Raw genomic sequence first — 18916 nt, forward strand, 5'->3', positions numbered from 1 at the left:
TACGCTAGCCATTTTGTATATTACCACGTGACCTGCTATCTCTTAAACTGGAGGGGGGGGATCCACTTGAATCCAACAAAACCAGTAATTTTTTTTTTCTATTATATATACATCATTTTCTATAAAATTAAGTGTAGACTTTATAATTAAAACAAAAAATGTTATTCATACTAAAAAAAAAAAACGCTTAGTCATGTCACGTGACGTGACGTCAACATCCACTAATGGCGAACAATTGTACCTATTTACTATGCCTCCCCACGGGACAGAGTTAGACACCAGGGTCGTTTTTTAACGTGGAGAAAAGGTACAAAAATAAAAATTGTCTCAGTCGTGGAGGATTTCTCCTCCACCGAAAGAGAACAAGAAATAGAAGTGCAGCATCTGAAGAACAGATACTACACTTTGATCTTGACCAAAAGGCCAAGAATGCGAACAATTGTAAATAACAACTTTTTTCACAAAACCAACACCGTCTTTCTTTTTTTTCTCTCTCTTTCTCTCTCTCACCCACTTACTCTTCCCTCTCTCTCACCCTCTTTCTCTTGACGTCACACCACTGTTAAACTGTGGGGGGGGAACACATTCCCAGGCATTATCTCCTATAGATGCACATTTTATTAGAAATTCAGCTTTCAAAATATTAGACGATAATAAAAATATAAAACCAACACCCTCTTTCTCTTTTCTCTCTCTCTCACCAACTTACTCTTCTCTCTCTCTCACCCTCTTTCTCTTGACCTCCTACTACTGTTAAACTGTGTGTGTGTGGGGGGGGGGGGGGGGGGAAGAGGCAGCTTGAAAACCAACAAAAACAGTGCACAGTTTCCCAAGCATTTGGGGTGGGAAGGGGGGGAAGAAGCCGAGCGCACAGTTTCGTGTGAGAGAGAGAGAACAATTCTCAACCTATATACTCAACAAATTTTTTATCTACAGATTTGAAAGTTTGTATATAGGGTATTCAGACATATGGAAATATATCTAGCATAATCTATCTATTATATCTATAAAAGTGAAAATGTGTGTGTGTGTGTGAGGTAGCCAGAGAGAGAGAGAGAGAGAGAGAGAGAGAGACAACAATTCTCAACCTATATATTCAATACATTTTTTATCTACAGATTTGAAAATTTGTATATAGGGTATTCAGACATATGGAAATATATCTAGCATAATCTATCTATTATATCTATAAAAGTGAAAATGTGTGTGTGTGTGAGGTAGCCAGAGAGAGAGAGAGAGAGAGAGAGAGAGAGAGAGAGAGAGAGAGAGAGAGAGACAACAATTCTCAACCTACATATTCAATACATTTTTTATCTACAGATTTGAAAATTTGTATATAGGGTATTCAGACATATGGAAATATATCTAGCATAATCTATCTATTATATCTATAAAAGTGAAAATGTGTGTGTGTGTGTGTGTGTGTGTGTGCGTAAGAGAGAGAGAGAACAATTCTCAACCTATATACTCAATGTATTTTTATCTACGGATTTTAAACTTTGTATATAGGGTATTCAGACATATAGAAATATATCTAGCATAATCTATACATTATATCTATAAAAGTGAGAATGTGAGGGTGTGAGAGAGAGAGAACAATTCTCAACCTATATATTCAACAAATTTTTTACCTACAGATTTGAAAATTTGTATATTGGGTATTCAGACATATGGAAATATATCTAGCATAATCGATCTATTATATCTATAAAAGTCAGAATGTTTGCGTGTGGTTGTGTGTGTAAGGTTGCGAGAGAGAGAGAGAGAACAATTCTCAACCTATCTATTCAATAAATTTGTTATCTACAGATTTGACCATTTGTATATAGGGTATTCAGACATATGGAAATATATCCAGCATAATCTATCTATTATATCCATAAAAGTGAGAATGTGTGCGTGAGAGAGAGAGAGAGAGAGAGAGAGAGTAAGTACAATTCTCACCCTATATATTCAACAAATTTTTTATCTACCGATTAGAAAATTTGTATATAGGGTATTCAGACATATGGAAATATATCTAGCATAATCTATCTATTATATCTATAAAAGTGACAATGTGTGTGAAAGAGAGAGAGAGAAGAGAGAGAGAGAGAACAATTCTCAACCTATATATTCAACTAATTTTTATGTACAGATCTGGAAATTTGTATACAGGGTATTCAGACATATGGAAATATATCTAGCATAATCTATTATATCTATAAAAGGTAGAATGTGTGTGTGTGTGTGTGAGTGAGTGAGTGAGTGAGTGAGTGAGTGAGAGAGAGAGAGAGAGAACAATTCTCAACCTATATACTCAACAAATTTTGTATCTACAGATTTGATAATTTGTATATAGGGTATTCAGACATAAGGAAATATATCTAGCATAATCTATCTATTATATCTATAAAAGTGAGAATGTGTGTGAAAGAGAGAGAGAGAGAACAATTCTCAACCTATATATTCAACAAATTCTATCTTTACAGATTTGAAAATTTGTATATAGGGTATTCAGACATTTGGAAATATATCTAGCATAATCTATTATATCTATAAAAGTGAGAATGTGTGTGTGAGAGAGAGAGAAAGAACAATTCTCAACCTATATACTCAACAAATTTTTTATCTACAGATTTAAAAATTTGTATATAGGGTATTCAGACATATAGAAATATATCTAGCATAACCTATCTATTATATCTATAAAATGACCATGTGTGTGTGTGTGAGAGAGAGAGAGAGAGTCAGAGAGAGAGAGAGAACAATTTTCAGCTTGTGTGTGTGTGAGAAAGAGAGAGAGAGAAAGAGAGGAAGGAAAATTCTCACCCTATATATTCAACAAATTTTTTATCTACATATTAGAAAATTTGGATATAGGGTATTCAGACGTATGGAAATATATCTAGCATAATCTATCTATTATATCTATAAAAGTGAGAATGTGTGTGTGAGAGAGAGAGAAAGAGAGAGAGAGAGAACAATTCTCAACCTATATATTCAACTAATTTTTTATCTACAGATTTGAAAATGTGTATATTGGGTATTCAGACATATGTAAATATATCTGGCATAATCTATGTATTATATCTATAAAAGTGTGAATGTGAGTGATGGAAAGAGCAAAAAATTCTCAACCTATATAACCTATAAAAGTGAGAATATGTGTGAGAGAGAGAGAGAGAACAATTCTCAACCTATATATTCCACACATTTTTGGGCACAGATTTGGAAATTTGTATATAGGGTAGGCAGACATATAGAAATATATCTAGCATAATCTATCTATTATATCTATAAAAGTGAGAACTTGTGTGTGTGTGTGTGTGTGTGAGAGAGAGAGAGAACAATTCTCAACCTATATACTCAACGTATTTTTATCTACGGATTTTAAACTTTGTATATAGGGTATTCAGACATATGGAAATATATCTAGCATAATCTATCTATTATAACTACAAAAGTTAGAATGTGTGTGTGAGAGAGAGAGAGAACAATTCTAAACCTATATATTCAACAAATTTTTTATCTACAGATTTGAAACTTTGTATATAGGGTATTCAGACATATGGAAATATATCTAGCATAATCTATCTATTTTATCTATAAAAGTGAGAATGCGTGTGTGTGAGATAGCGAGAGAGAGAGAGAGAAAAAGAGAGAGATAAAAATTCTCAACCTATACATTCAACAAATTTTTTATCCACAGATTTGAACATTTGTATACAGGGTGTTCAGACATATAGAAATATATCTAGCATAATCTATCTATTATATGTATAAAAGTGAGAATGTGTGTGTGTGTGAGAGAGAGGACAATTGTCAACCTATGTATACAACAAATTTTTTATCTACAGATTTCAAAATTTGTATATTGGGCATTCAGACATATTTTAATATATCTGGCATAATCTGTCTATTATATCTATAAAAGTGAGAATGTGTGTGATAGAGAGAGAGAGAACAATTCTCAACCTATATACTCAACAAATTTTTTATCTACAGATTTGAAAATTTGTATATAGGGTATTCAGACATATGGAAATATATCTAGCATAATCTATTATATCTATAAAAGTGAGAATGTGTGTGTGTGTGTGAGAGAGAGAGAGAGAGAGAGAGAGAACAATTCTCAACCCATATACTCAACAAATTCTTTATCTACAGATTTTAAATTGTGTATATAGAGTATTCATACAAATAGAAATATATCTAGGATAATCTTTCTATTATATCTATAAAAGTGAGAATGTGTGTGTGTGTGAGCGAGAGAGAGAGAGAGAGAGAGAGAGAGAGAACAGTTCTCAACCTATACATTCAACAAATTTTTATATATAGGGTATTCAGAAATATCGAAATATATCTAGCATAATCTATTATATCTTTAAAAGTTAGAATGTGTGTGTGTGAGAGATAGAGAGAACAATTCTCAACCTATGCACTCTACAAATTTTTTATCTACAAATTAGAAAATTTGTATATAGGGTATTCACACATATGGAAATATATCTAGCATAATCTATCTATTATATCTATAAAAGTTAGAATGTGTGTGTGAGGTAGCCAGAGAGAGAGAGAGAGAGAGTAAGAACAATTTTCAACCTATATATTCAACAAATATTTGATCTACAGATTAGAAAATTTGGATATAGGGTATTCAGACATATGGAAATATATCTAGCATAATCTATCTATTATATCTCTAAAATTGAGAATGTGTGTGTGAGAGAGAGAGAACAATTTTCAACCTATATACTCAACAAATTTTTTTATCTACAGATTTGAAAATTTGTATATAGGGTATTCAGACATATGGAAATATATCTAGAGTAATCTATCTATTATATCTATAAAAGTGAGAATGCGTGTGTGTGTGAGAGAGAGCGACACAGAACAATTCTCAACCTATATATTCAACAAATTTTTTATGTACAGATCTGAAATATCACATTTGTATAGAAGTAGAAATCTTGATACCTACTCTGATACCTAATAAAAGAAAGGACACTCTTTAGGGCGGATTTTGATTATAACAAGTCACTAATTAGAAATTATAATAAACATTCTAATAATTTAAGAATTTTACCAAAATAAAATTGCATGGTAATCACCCAATTTCTGCCACAAAATTTTGATTGGCAGAACTCATAAACATAAAATATATATTTTCTAATTTCATCTTTTTTTTTTCTTTTTACATAATCTGGTTTGATGTTTTCCCAAATATTCAAATCACTATATTTTGCTGCTTAATATCAAATACAGCAACTGAGTTATTTTTATGCATCAAACAATTACATTTTCTCATTCATCCAAACTAATCACTGAACATCAATTTCATATTTTCTTCACTAAAATATTACTGTGCTTGATGTCATCAAGTGGAGCGGATCATTTTTTTTTCATTTGTTCACACATTTTTCCAATTTATATATATTTTAAAGATTCTTAGCCTATGTCATTGCATACCAATCTGTTTATTAAAAGTTAAGGTTCACTGTAAACACATATGTTACACCAAAATAAAAACGCTTCAGATAATGTCTTGATATTCAATTCAGTTTCTCACATGACATCTTATGAAGTTAGTAGAAATGTTACAGACTTTTGAATCTCAAACACTTTCAATACTGTGCACTGATATTTTCTTTTTTGCAATATAAGCACATTCATGATTTTTTTTACAAACGTTAAAAACTTTCACATTGTGTAGCAATATACTGAAACAATTATAAAAATATTTGTTTTTATTTTGAATGATGCAGGGCATCTGAAGAGAGATTTTTCTAACAAAATGAAAGTATAATTTTTAGCAATAGGTATCTAGGAAAAGGCCACTACATATGTTATAAGTTCCAAATTTCCACAACCTGGCAAATACTGGTACATGCTAGCAAATTTAGATTTGCAATTACAAATTATGATTCTAATTTTTTCCTTTGCTCTTTATTCTAACACTACACTAAGTTTACTGTGTTATTTCGCTACAGTTGATATTGTGTAGAACAATAAGAAAATCATAGTGAACAATGCATTCAACTAAATTTCACACACATTTCTAGATACCTATATCTAATAAGTTCAAAAGAAAGGACACACTTAGGGAGGTATTTTGGTGGTCAAGTCACTAAAAAGAGATTAGCTGGTTTCCCGGCATAGCCCAGGATATAATAAAGATTGACTGAAATACATGTTCTAGCTGGTTTCTAGGCGTTGCCAGGGATGTAATATAGACACATTATGTTGTATATTACCTGTTCTCTTCTCCCTAAGGTAAAACAATTTCATATACATGCTGTAAATTACCTATGCTAGGGATAAAACATGAACAATATCAGTCCTAGGGTAGATAAAACAAATAATACATAGAGATGAAAGATTCCTCTCCCCTAAGAATCAAACATATGTTCAATATCTGCTTTTGTTTTTTCATTGTTTATACGGTCCCGAGCAACGCCGGGTAGCCCTGCTAGTCTATATATATAAAAGGCAAACGTCTGTGAGTTTGTATGTTTGTTTGTAACGCTAAAACTTTTGAAAGACACAACTAGACTTGATAAATTTGGTATCATATCGAAGCCCCCTATCCCGGATGACAAATATCGAAATTTCACGTCAAACGGACGAGGAGAAAGGGGTAAACGTATCAGTTATCTCCAAGGGGGGCCCAAAAAAAACTGTCATTGTAATGCTTTTTATTACGTAATTCTTGAATGATCCAATGTTATTCAATACGTGTCACATGACGTGACGTCAGCTCAAACTTTTGACAGACACAACCAAAGTTGACAAATTATGTATCATATTGCACCTTGATCACCCGCATGACAAATATCAAAATTTCACGTCAAACGGACAATTACAAGGGGGTGAACTTATCATTTTTCTCCCAGGGGGGGCCCCAAAAATCCTGTCATTATAACGTTATTCATTAAGTGTCACGTGACGTGACGTCAGCTCAGTAAAATGTCGGCTGCAGCTGAGGTACGTTAAAACTGCCTTCGGAGGAGAAATTGATACTATAACACAGTTAAATATTAGTTTTCGACTCGAACCGTTATTACCAACGTAATTATCGCACTCCAAAAATAAAAAAAAAACCAAAATTACACGAAAATTGACGTAGGGAAAATGTTTTTATTTTTGCTCGAAGTTTTTTGCCGGCGAAGATGACTTTGCTCTTTGTAATTTACATGTAAACAAAGATTAGCCATTTTGTTTATACATTCTAACTCTGTTAACTTGAAGGGGGAGGGGGGGTATCAGTATCAGGCCGCTTATGTAAACGAAAATTAGGTCGCTTGCACATTTTCCACTTTCTCTCTCTCTCTCTCGCCGTCTTTCTCTCTCTCTCTCTTTCGCCGTCTTTCTCTCTCTCTCTCTCTCTCTCTCTCGCCGTCTTTCTCTCTCTCTCTCGCCGTCTTTCTCTCTCTCTCTCACTCTCTTCTATCTCTACACCTTTCCTAACTCTCTATCACCATATTTCTCTCTCTCTCTCACTCTCTTCTCTCTCTCTCTCTAGACCTCTTTCTCTTCTCTTTCTCACTCTCACCCTCTTTATCTACTCTCTCTCTCACCCTCTTTCCCTTCTCTTATCTTCTCTCTCTCTCTCGCCCTGTTTCTCTTCTCTCTAAAGACGGCGAGAGAGAGAGAGAAGGGAAAGAGGGTGAGAGAGAGAGTAGATAAAGAGGGTGAGAGAGAGAAAGAGAAGAGAAAAAGGTCTAGAGAGAGAGAGAGAGAGAAGAGAGTGAGAGAGAGAGGATCAACTCGACTCACCATATTTCTCTCTCTCTCTCTCTCTCACTCTCTTCTCTCTCTCTCTCTAGACCTTTTTCTCTTCTCTTTCTCTCTCTCACCCTCTTTATCTACTCTCTCTCTCTCTCTCTCTCTCTCGCCGTCTTTCTCTCTCTCTCTCGCCGTCTTTCTCTCTCTCTCTCGCCGTCTTTCTCTCTCTCTCTCACTCTCTTCTATCTCTACACCTTTCCTAACTCTCTCTATCACCATATTTCTCTCTCTCTGGAAGGGGGGGGTGGCTATCAGTATGAGGCCGCTTAAATACACGAAAATTACTTTTATACGAGTTTGTTTTCTTATGAATGGAACCGCTTTTGTAGGGGGGAGGGGGGAGGAGGCAATGTGCACAGTCTCCCAAGCATTACCTACTATAAAAAAAGATGCACATTTACCCTCTTCTCTCACCCTCTTTCTCTCTCTCTCTCTTTCTCTTCTCTCTCTCACTCTCTTTCTCTATCACCCTCTTCTCTCTCTCTCTTTCTCTTCTCTCTCTCATCCTCTTTCTCTCTCTCTCACCCTCTTCTCTCTCTCTACCTTTTTCTCTTCTCTCTCGCACCCTCTTCTCTCTCTCTCACCCGCTTCTCTCTCTCTACCTCTTTCTCTTCTCTCTCGCACCCTCTTCTCTCTCTCTCACCCGCTTCTCTCTCTCTACCTCTTTCTCTTATCTCTCTCTCTCTCTCTCTCAACATCTTCTCTCTCTCTCTCTTACCCTCTTCTCTCTCTCACTCTCTGTGTACACCTTTTTCTCTTCTCTCTCTCTCTGACCCTCTTTCTCTCTCTCTCACCCTCTTTTTCTGCTCTCTCTCACCCTTCTCTCTCTCTCTCTCTCTCTACCTCTTTCTCTTCTCTATCACCCTCTTTCCCTGCTCTCTCTCACCTTCATCTCTCTCTCTCTACCTATTTCTCTTCTCTCTCTCTCTCCCTCTGCTCTCTCTCACCCTCTTCTTTCTCCCTCACCCTCTTCTCTCTCTCTCTCTCTCTACCTCTTTCTCTTATCTCTCTCTCTCTCACTACCCCTCTCTCTCTCTCTGTCTTACCCTCTTCTCTCTCTCTCTACCTCTTTCTCTTATCTCTCTCTCTCACTACCTCTCTCTCTCTCACCCTCTTTCTCTCTTACCCTCTTCTCTCTCTACCTCTTTCACTTCTCTCACCCTCTTTCTCTCTCACCCTCTTTCTCTGCTTTCTCTCACCCTCTTCTCTGCTCTCTCTCACCCTCTTCTCTCTCTACCTCTTTCTCTTCTCTCTCTCACCCTCTTCTCTCTCTCTTACCCTCTTTCTCTTCTCTTCTCTTTTCTCTCTCTCTCGCCGTCTTTCTTTTCTCTCTCTCTCACCCTCTTTCTCTTCTCTCTCTCTCTTTCACCCTCATTCTCAACTCACTCTTACCCTCTTCTCTCTCCCTGTCTACCTCTTTCTCTTCTCTCTCTCTCACCCCCTTTCTCTTCTCTCTCTCACACCGTCTTTCTCTTCTCTCTCTCTCTCCCCTCATTCTCTTCTGTCTCTCTCTCGCCCTCTTTATCTTCTCTCTCTCTCACCCCGTTTCTCTTCTCTCTATATTAGCACTTATCAAGGCCAATAGGCAACTCGAGGATGACAGTTCAAAAGGTCACAGTAGTCAAATTTGGGAAAGAGGATGGAACAACTTTAACGGGAGCATGAGTTATTCAGCGACACCAACCTATTTTGTAATATATATATATATATATATATATATTGTACAAACTATATATTACCACTTATCAAGGCCTATAGGCCACTCGAGGATGAGAGTTTAAAAGTGCACAGTAGTCAAATTCGGCAAAGATGATGGAACCGCTTCAAGAGGAGGATGAATTATTCAGTGACTCCAACCTATTTTGTTATATATATGTATGTATATATTTTGTAAAAAATATATATTACTACTTATCAAGGCCCATAGGACACTCGAGGATTAGAGTTGAAAAGTGCACAGTAGTCAAATTCGGGAAAGAGGATGGAACCGCTTTCACGGGAGGATGAGTTATTCAGCGACTCCAACCTATTTTTTTATATATATATTTATATCTATATTTATTAAAAAATATATATTACCACTTATCAAGGACAATAGGCAACTCGAGGATGAGAGTTGAATAGTGCACTGTATAAAATATACGGTAAAGAGGATGGAACCGCTTTAACGAGAGGATGAGTTATTCAGCGACTCCAACCTATTTTGTAATATATATATATATATATATATATATATTGTACAAACTATATATTACCACTTATCAAGGCCTATAGGCCACTCGAGGATGAGAGTTTAAAAGTGCACAGTAGTCAAATTCGGCAAAGATGATGGAACCGCTTTAAGAGGAGGATGAATTATTCAGTGACTCCAACCTATTTTGTTATATATATGTATGTATATATTTTGTAAAAAATATATATTACTACTTATCAAGGCCCATAGGACACTCGAGGATTAGAGTTGAAAAGTGCACAGTAGTCAAATTCGGGAAAGAGGATGGAACCGCTTTCACGGGAGGATGAGTTATTCAGCGACTCCAACCTATTTTTTTATATATATATTTATATCTATATTTATTAAAAAATATATATTACCACTTATCAAGGACAATAGGCAACTCGAGGATGAGAGTTGAATAGTGCACTGTATAAAAAATACGGTAAAGAGGATGGAACCGCTTTAACGAGAGGATGAGTTATTCAGCGACTCCAACCTATTTTGTTATATATATATATATATATACTTTTATTAAAAAATATATATTACCACTTATCAAGGACAATAGGCCACTCGAGGATGAGAGTTGAAAAGTGCATAGTAGTAAAATTCGGGAAAGAGGATGGAACCGCTTTAACGGGAGGATGAGTTATTCAGCGACTCCAACCTATTTTTTATATATATATATATATATCTATATTTATAACAAAAATATATTACCACTTATCAAGGCCCATAGGCTACTCGAGGATAAGAGTTGAAAAGTGCACAGTAATCAAATTCGGGAAAGAGGATGGAACAGTTTTAACGGGAGGATGAGTTATTCAGCGACTCCAACCTATTTTGTTATATATATATTTATATCTATATTTACTAAAAAATATATATTACCACTTATCAAGGCCCATAGGCTACTCGAGGATGAGAGTTGAAAAGTGGACAGTAGTCAAATTCGGGAAAGAGGATGGAACCTCTTTAACGGGAGGATGAGTTATTCAGCCACTCCAACCTATTTTGTTATATATATATATATATATATATATATATATATATATATATATTTTTTTTTGTACAAACTATATATTACCACTTATCAAGGCCCAGAGGCCACACGAGGATGAGAGTTTAAAAGTGCACAGTAGTCAAATTTGGGAAAGAGGATTTAATCGCTTTAATAGGAGGATGAATTATTCAGCGACTCACACCTGTTTTGGTATATATTTATATATATTTATAAAAAAATATGTATTACCACTTATCAAGGCCCATAGGCCACTCGAGGATGAGAGTTAAAAAGTCCACAGTAGTCAAATTTGGGAAAGAGGATGGAACCGCTTTAACGGGAGGATGAGTTATTCACCGACTCCAACCTATTTTGTTATTTTGTAAAAAATATATATGACCACTTATCAAGGCCCAGAGGCCACTCGAGGATAAGAGTTGAAAAGTGCACAGTAGTCAAATTCGGGAAATTTGTTATATATCTATTTTTTTGTTACTTAGGCATTTCCACTTATCAAGGCCCAGATACATCTCGAGGATAAGAGTTAAATGTGCACAGTAGTCAATTGGACAATAAGGCCCAGAGGCCACCCGAGGATAAGGGTTGAAAATGGCAGTAGTTAATTGGACAACATAGTAATACTTAGTAATGGAAAGTCGGGAAATTTGTTATATATATATTTATATTTTGTTTATATAGGCATTACCACTTATCAAGGCCCAGAGGCCACTAGAGGATAAGTGTTGAAAAGTGCAGTAGTCAATTGGACAAAATATAGTAATTGTTAGTAATGGAAATTCAGTAAATTTGTTATATATATATTAATATTTTGTTAAATACGCATTACCACTTATCAAAGCCCACAGGCCACTCGAGGATAAGGATTGAAAAGTGCACCGTAGTAGTCGGTTGTAATGGAAATGCGGGATATTTGTAATATACCTATTTTTTGTTACTTAGGCACAACCACTTATTAAGGCCCAGAGGCCACTCGATGGTATTACCACTTATCAAGGCCCAGAGGCCACTCGAGGATAAGCGTTTAAAAGTGCAGTAGTCAATTGGACAATATAGTAATCGTTAGTAATGGAAATTCAGTAAATTTGTTATATATATGTATATTTTGTTACATACGCATTACCATTTATCAAGGCCCAGAGGCCACTCGAGGATAAGGATTGAAAAGTGCACAGTAGTCAATTGGACAATATAGTAATCGTTAGTAATGGAAATTCAGTAAATTTGTTATATACCTATTTTTTGTTACTTAGTCATTTCCACTTATCAAGGCCCAGAGGCCACTCGAGCATAAGAGTTAAAAAGTCCACAGTAGTCAATTGGACAATAAGGCCCAGAGGCCACCCGAGGATAAGGGTTAAAAAGTGCAGTAGTCAATTGGTCAATATAGTAATCGTTAGTAATTACTACTTCTCAAGGCCCAGAGGCCACTCGAGGATAAGGGTTGAAAAGCGCAGTAGTCAATTGGACAATACAGTAATCGTTAGTAATGGAAATTCAGTAAATTTGTTATATATATATATATTTATATTTTGCTAAATACGCATTACTACTTATCAAGGCCCAGACGCCACTCGAGGATAAGGGTTGAAAATATTCAACAAATTTTTTATCTACAGATTAGAAAATTTGTATATAGGGTATCCAGACATATGGAATATATCTAGCATAATCTATCTATTATATCTATAAAAGTCAGAATGTTTGTGTGTGTGGGTGTGTGTGAGGTAGAGAGAGAGAGAACAATTCTTAACCTATATATTCAACAAATTTTTTATCTACAGATTTTAAATTTGTTATAAAGGGTATTCATACATATGGAAATATATCTAGCATAATCTATCTATTATATCTACAAAAGTGAAAATGTGTGTGTCTGTGAGAGAGAGAGCAATTCTCAACCTATATACTCAACAAATTTTTTATCTACAGATTAGATAATTTGTATATAGGGTATTCAGACATATGGAAATATATCTAGCATAATCTATCTATTATATCTATAAAAGTGAGAATGTTTGCGTGTGTGTGTGTGTGAGGTAGCAAGAGAGAGAGAGACAGAGCGAGAGAACAATTCTCAACCTATATATTCAACAAATTTTTTATCTACAGATTTGAAAATTGGTATATAAGGTATTCAGACATATGGAAATATATCTAGCATAATCTATCTATTATGTCTATAAAAGTGAGAATATGTCTGTGTGTGAGAGAGAGAGAGAGAGTAAGAACAATTCTCACCCTTTATATTCAACAAATTTTTATCTACAGATTAGAAAATTTTTATATAGTGTATTCAGACATATGGAAATATATCTAGCATAATCTATCTATTATATCTATAAAAGTGAGCATGTGTGAGAGGAGAGAGAGAGAGAGAGAACAATTCTCAACCTATATACTCAACAAATTTTTTATCTACAGATTTGAAAATTTGTATATAGATTATTCAGACATATGGAAATATATCTAGCATAATTTATCTATTATATCTATAAAAGTGAGAATGTGTGGGTGTGTGAGAGAGAGAATGAGAGAGAACAATTCTCAGCTTATATATGCAACAAATTGTTTATCTACAGATCCGAAATATCACATTTGTATAGAAGTAGAAATCTGGATACCTATTCTGATACCTAATAAAAGAAAGGACACTCTTTGGGGCGGATTTTGATGATAACAAGTCACTACTAAGAAATTATAATAAACATTGAAATAATTTAAGAATTTTATCAAAATAAAATTGCATGGTAATCACCCAATTTCTGCCACAAAATTTTGATTGGCAAAACTCATAAACAGAAAATATATATTTTCTACTTTCATCTTTTTTTTTTACATAATCTGATTTGATGTTTTCCTTAATATTCAAATCACTATATTTTGCTGCTTAATATCAAATACAGCAAATGAGTTATTTTTTATGCATCAAACAATTACATTTTCTCATTCATCCAAACTAATCACTGAACATCAATTTCATATTTTCTTCACTAAAATATTACTGTGCTTGATGTCATCAAGTGGAGCGGATCATTTTTTTTTTCATTTGTTCACACATTTTTCCAATTTATATATATTTTGTCTAAGATTCTTAGCCTATGTCATTGCATACCAAGCTGTTTATTAAAAGTTACGGTTCACTGTAAACACATACGTTATACCAAAATAAAAACGCTTCAGATAATGTCTTGATATTCAATTCAGTTTCTCACATGACATCTTATGAAGTTAGTAGAAATGTTACAGACTTTTGAATCTCGAACACTTTCAATACTGTGCACTGATATTTTCTTTTTTGGAATATAAGCACATTCATGATTTTTTTTTACAAACGTCAACAAATTTCACAATGTGTAGCAATGTACTGAAACAATTATAAAAATATTTGTTTTTATTTTGGATGATGCAGGGCATCCGAAGAGAGATTTTTCTAACAAAATGAAAGTATAATTTTTAGCAATAGGTATCTAGGAAAAGGCCACTACATACGTTATAAATTCCAAATTTCCACAACCTGGCAAATACTGGTACACGCTAGCAAATTTAGATTTGCAATTACAGAATATGATTCTAATTTTTTCCTTTGCTCTTTATTCTAACACTACACTAAGTTTACTGTTTTATTTCGCTGCAGTTGATATTGTGTAGAACAATAAGAAAATCATAGTGAACAATGCATTCAACAAAATTTCACACACATTTCTAGATACCTATATCTAATAAGTTCAAAAGAAAGGACACACTTAGGGAGGTATTTTGGTGGTCAAGTCACTAAATAGAGATTAGCTGGTTTCCCGGCATAGCCCAGGATGTAATAAACATTGACTGAAATACATGTTCTAGCTGGTTTCTAGGCGTTGCCAGGGATGTAATATAGACACATTATGTTGTATATTACCTGTTCTCTTCTCCCTAAGGTAAAACAATTTCATATACATGCTGTAAATTACCTATGCTAGGGATAAAACATGAACAATACCAGTCCGGGGGTAGATAAAACAAATAATACATAGAGATGAAAGATTCCTCTCCCCTAAGAATAAAACATATGTTCAATATCTGCTTTTGTTTTTTCATTGTTTATACGGTCCCGAGCAACGCCGGGTAGCCCTGCTAGTCTATATATATAAAAGCCAAACGTCTGTGTGTATGTATGTTTGTTTGTAACGCTAAAACTTTTGAAAGACACAACCAGACTTGACAAATTTGGTATCATATCGAAGCCCCATATCCCGGATGACAAATATCGAAATTTCACGTCAAACGGACCAGTAGAAAGGGGTGAACTTATCGTTTTTCTCCCAGGGGGGCCCCAAAAAAAACTGTCATTTTAATGCTTTTTATTACGTAATTCTTGAATAATCCAATGTAATTCATACGTAAAAAAAAAACGCTTAGTCATGTCACGTGACGTGACGTCAACGTCCACTAATGGCGAACAATTGTAAATAACAAGTTCTTTCTATGATACTTTTGCAATTTCTGTTCTCCTTCGTTCTATATATTATTAAACTTCATGACAATGTCTCCAACGTAATTAACTGGTTAAAAATAGTATTTATACAAGATTTTGAACGAAAAATGTCAGGAAAAAATGTACAGGAATAAAAAAATTCAGCTTTCAAAATATTCGTCGATATTAAAACCGATCTTTATATTTACGCTAGCCATTTTGTATATTACCACGTGACCTCCTACCTCTTAAACTGGAGGGGGGATCCACTTGAATCCAACAAAACCAGTAAATTTTTTTTTCTATTATATATACATTATTTTCTATAAAATTAAGTGTAGACTTTATAATTAAAACAAAAAATGTTATTCATACGTAAAAAAAAAACGCTTAGTCATGTCACGTGACGTGACGTCAACATCCACTAATGGCGACCAATTGTAAATAACTTTTTTCACAAAACCAACACCGTCTTTCTTTTTTCTCTCTCTCTCTCTCTCTCTCTCACCCACTTACTCTTCCCTCTCTCTCACCCTCTTTCTCTTGACGTCACACCACTGTTAAACTGTGGGGGGGGAAGAGGCAGCTTCAAAACCAACAAAAACAGTGCACCCATTCCCAGGCATTATCTCCTATCGATGCACATTTTATTAGAACCGCTTGTGTCCTCTTTCCTAACTCTCTCTCTATCACCATATTTCTCTCTCTCTCTCACTCTCTTCTCTCTCTCTCTCTCACCCTGTTTCTCTTCTCTCTATATTAGCACTTATCAAGGCCAATAGGCAAATCGAGGATAGACTCGACGATGAGAGTTCAAACGTGCACAGTATTACAATTTGGAAAAGAGGATAGAACAACTTTCTCTTCTGCCTCTCTCTAACACTCTTTATCTTCTCTCTCTCTCTCACCCTGTTTCTCTTCTCTCTATATTAGCACTTATCAAGGCAAATAGGCAACTCGAGGATCAACTCGACTCACCATATTTCTCTCTCTCTCTCTCACTCTCTTCTCTCTCTCTCTCTCGACCTCTTTCTCTTCTCTTTCTCTCTCTCACCCTCTTTATCTACTCTCTCTCACCCTCTTTCCCTTCTATCTATATTAGCACTTATCAAGGCCAATAGGCAACTCGAGATTGAGTTCAAACGTGCACAGTAGTGAAATTTGGGAAAGAGGATGGAACAACTTTCTCTTCTGCCTCTCTCTCACACTATTTATCTTCTCTCTCTTTCTCGCTCTCTCTCTCTCTATCACCCTGTTTCTCTTCTCTCTGTATTAGCACTTATCAAGGCCAATAGGCAAATCGAGGATAGACTCGACGATGAGAGTTCAAACGTGCACAGTATTACAATTTGGAAAAGAGGATGGAACAACTTTCTCTTCTGCCTCTCTCTAACACTCTTTATCTTCTCTCTCTCTCTCTCTGACCCCGTTTCTCTTCTCTCTATATTAGCACTTATCAAGGCAAATAGGCAACTCGAGGATCAACTCGACTCACCATATTTCTCTCTCTCTCACTCTCTTCTCTCTCTCTCTCTCTCTCTCTCTCTCTAGACCTCTTTCTCTTCTCTTTCTGTCTCTCACCCTCTTTATCTACTCTCTCTCTCTCACCCTCTTTTCCTTCTATATATATTAGCACTTATCAAGGCCAATAGGCAACTCGAGATTGAGAGTTCAAACGTGCACAGTAGTGACATTTGGGAAAGAGGATGGAACAACTTTCTCTTCTGCCTCTCTCTCACACTATTTATCTTTTCTCTCTCTCTCGCTCTCTCTCTCTCACTCTGTTTCTCTTCTCTCTATATTAGCACTTATCAAGGCTAATAGGCAAATCGAGGATAGACTCGACGATGAGAGTTCAAACGTGCACAGTATTACAATTTGGAAAAGAGGATGGAACAACTTTCTCTTCTGCCTCTCTCTAACACTCTTTATCTTCTCTCTCACCCTGTTTCTCTTTTCTCTATATTAGCACTTATCAAGGCAAATAGGCAACTCGAGGATCAACTCGACTCACCATATTTCTCTCTCTCTCTCTAGACCTCTTTCTCTTCTCTTTCTCTCTCTCACCCTCTTTATCTACTCTCTCTCTCTCACCCTCTTTCCCTTCTATCTATATTAGCACTTATCAAGGCCAATAGGCAACTCGAGATTGAGAGTTCAAACGTGCACAGTAGTGAAATTTGGGAAAGAGGATGGAACAACTTTCTCTTCTGCCTCTCTCTCACACAATTTATCTTCTCTCTCTCTCTCTCTCTCGCTCTCTCACCCTGTTTCTCTTCTCTCTATATTAGCACTTATCAAGGCCAATAGGCAAATCGAGGATAGACTCGACGATGAGAGTTAAAACGTGCACAGTATTACAATTTGGAAAAGAGGATGGAACAACTTTCTCTTCTGCCTCTCTCTAACACTCTTTATCTTTTCTCTCTCTCTCACCCTGTTTCTCTTTTCTCTATATTAGCACTTATCAAGGCAAATAGGCAACTCGAGGATCAACGACTCACCATATTTCTCTCTCTCACTCTCTTCTCTCTCTCTCTCTCTCTCTCTCTCTCTCTCTCTCTCTAGACCTCTTTCTCTTCTCTTTCTCTCTCTCACCCTCTTTATCTACTCTCTCTCTCACCCTCTTTTCCTTCTATCTATATTAGCACTTATCAAGGCCAAAAGGCAACGAGGATGAGCGTTCAAACGTGCACAGTAGTGAAATTTGGGAAAGAGGATGGAACAACTTTCTCTTCTGCCTCTCTCTCACGAAAGAGGATGGAACAACTTTCTCTTCTGCCTCTCTCTCACACTCTTTATCTTCTCTCTCTCTCTCTACCCCTGTTTCTCTTCTCTCTATATTTGCACTTATCAAGGCCAATAGGCAATTAAAGGATAAACTCGACGATGAGAGTTCAAACGTGCACATGATTCAAATTTGGGAAAGAGGATGGAACAACTTTCTCTTCTGCCTCTCTCTCAAACTCTTTATCTTCTCTCTCTCACCCTGTTTCTCTTTTCTCTATATTAGCATTATCAAGGCCAATAGGCAACTCGAGGATCAACTCGACGATGAGAGTTCAAACGTGCACAGTATTCAAATTTCGGAAAGAGGATGGAACAACTTTCTCTTCTGCCTCTCTTTCACACTCTTTATCTTCTCTCTCTCTCTCTCTCACCCTGTTTCTCTTCTCTCTATATTAGCACTTATCAAGGCCAATAGGCAACTGGAGGATCAACTCGATGATGAGAGTTCAAACGTGCACAGTATTCAAATTTGGGAAAGAGGATGGAACAACTTTCTCTACTGCCTCTCTCTCACACACTTTATCTTCTCTCTCTCTCACCCTGTTTCTCTTCTCTCTATATTAGCACTTATCAAGGCAAATAGGCAACTCGAGGATCAACTCGACTATGAGAGTTCAAACGTGCACAGTATTCAAATTTGGGAAAGAGGATGGAACAACTTTCT

The 18916-nt window shown here is 35.6% G+C and overlaps 1 pseudogene; it reads right to left on the reverse strand.

Annotated features, from left to right (window-relative positions):
* Positions 1–302: 302 nt before the first annotated feature.
* On the reverse strand, positions 303–436 carry LOC145246997 (U2 spliceosomal RNA; annotated as a pseudogene).
* Between the last annotated feature and the right edge of the window lie 18480 nt (positions 437–18916).

The sequence above is a fragment of the Euprymna scolopes genome, chromosome 24, assembly GCF_053919585.1.
Source record: "Euprymna scolopes isolate OS-2025 chromosome 24, ASM5391958v1, whole genome shotgun sequence".
NCBI classification, from domain to species: domain Eukaryota; kingdom Metazoa; phylum Mollusca; class Cephalopoda; order Sepiida; family Sepiolidae; genus Euprymna; species Euprymna scolopes.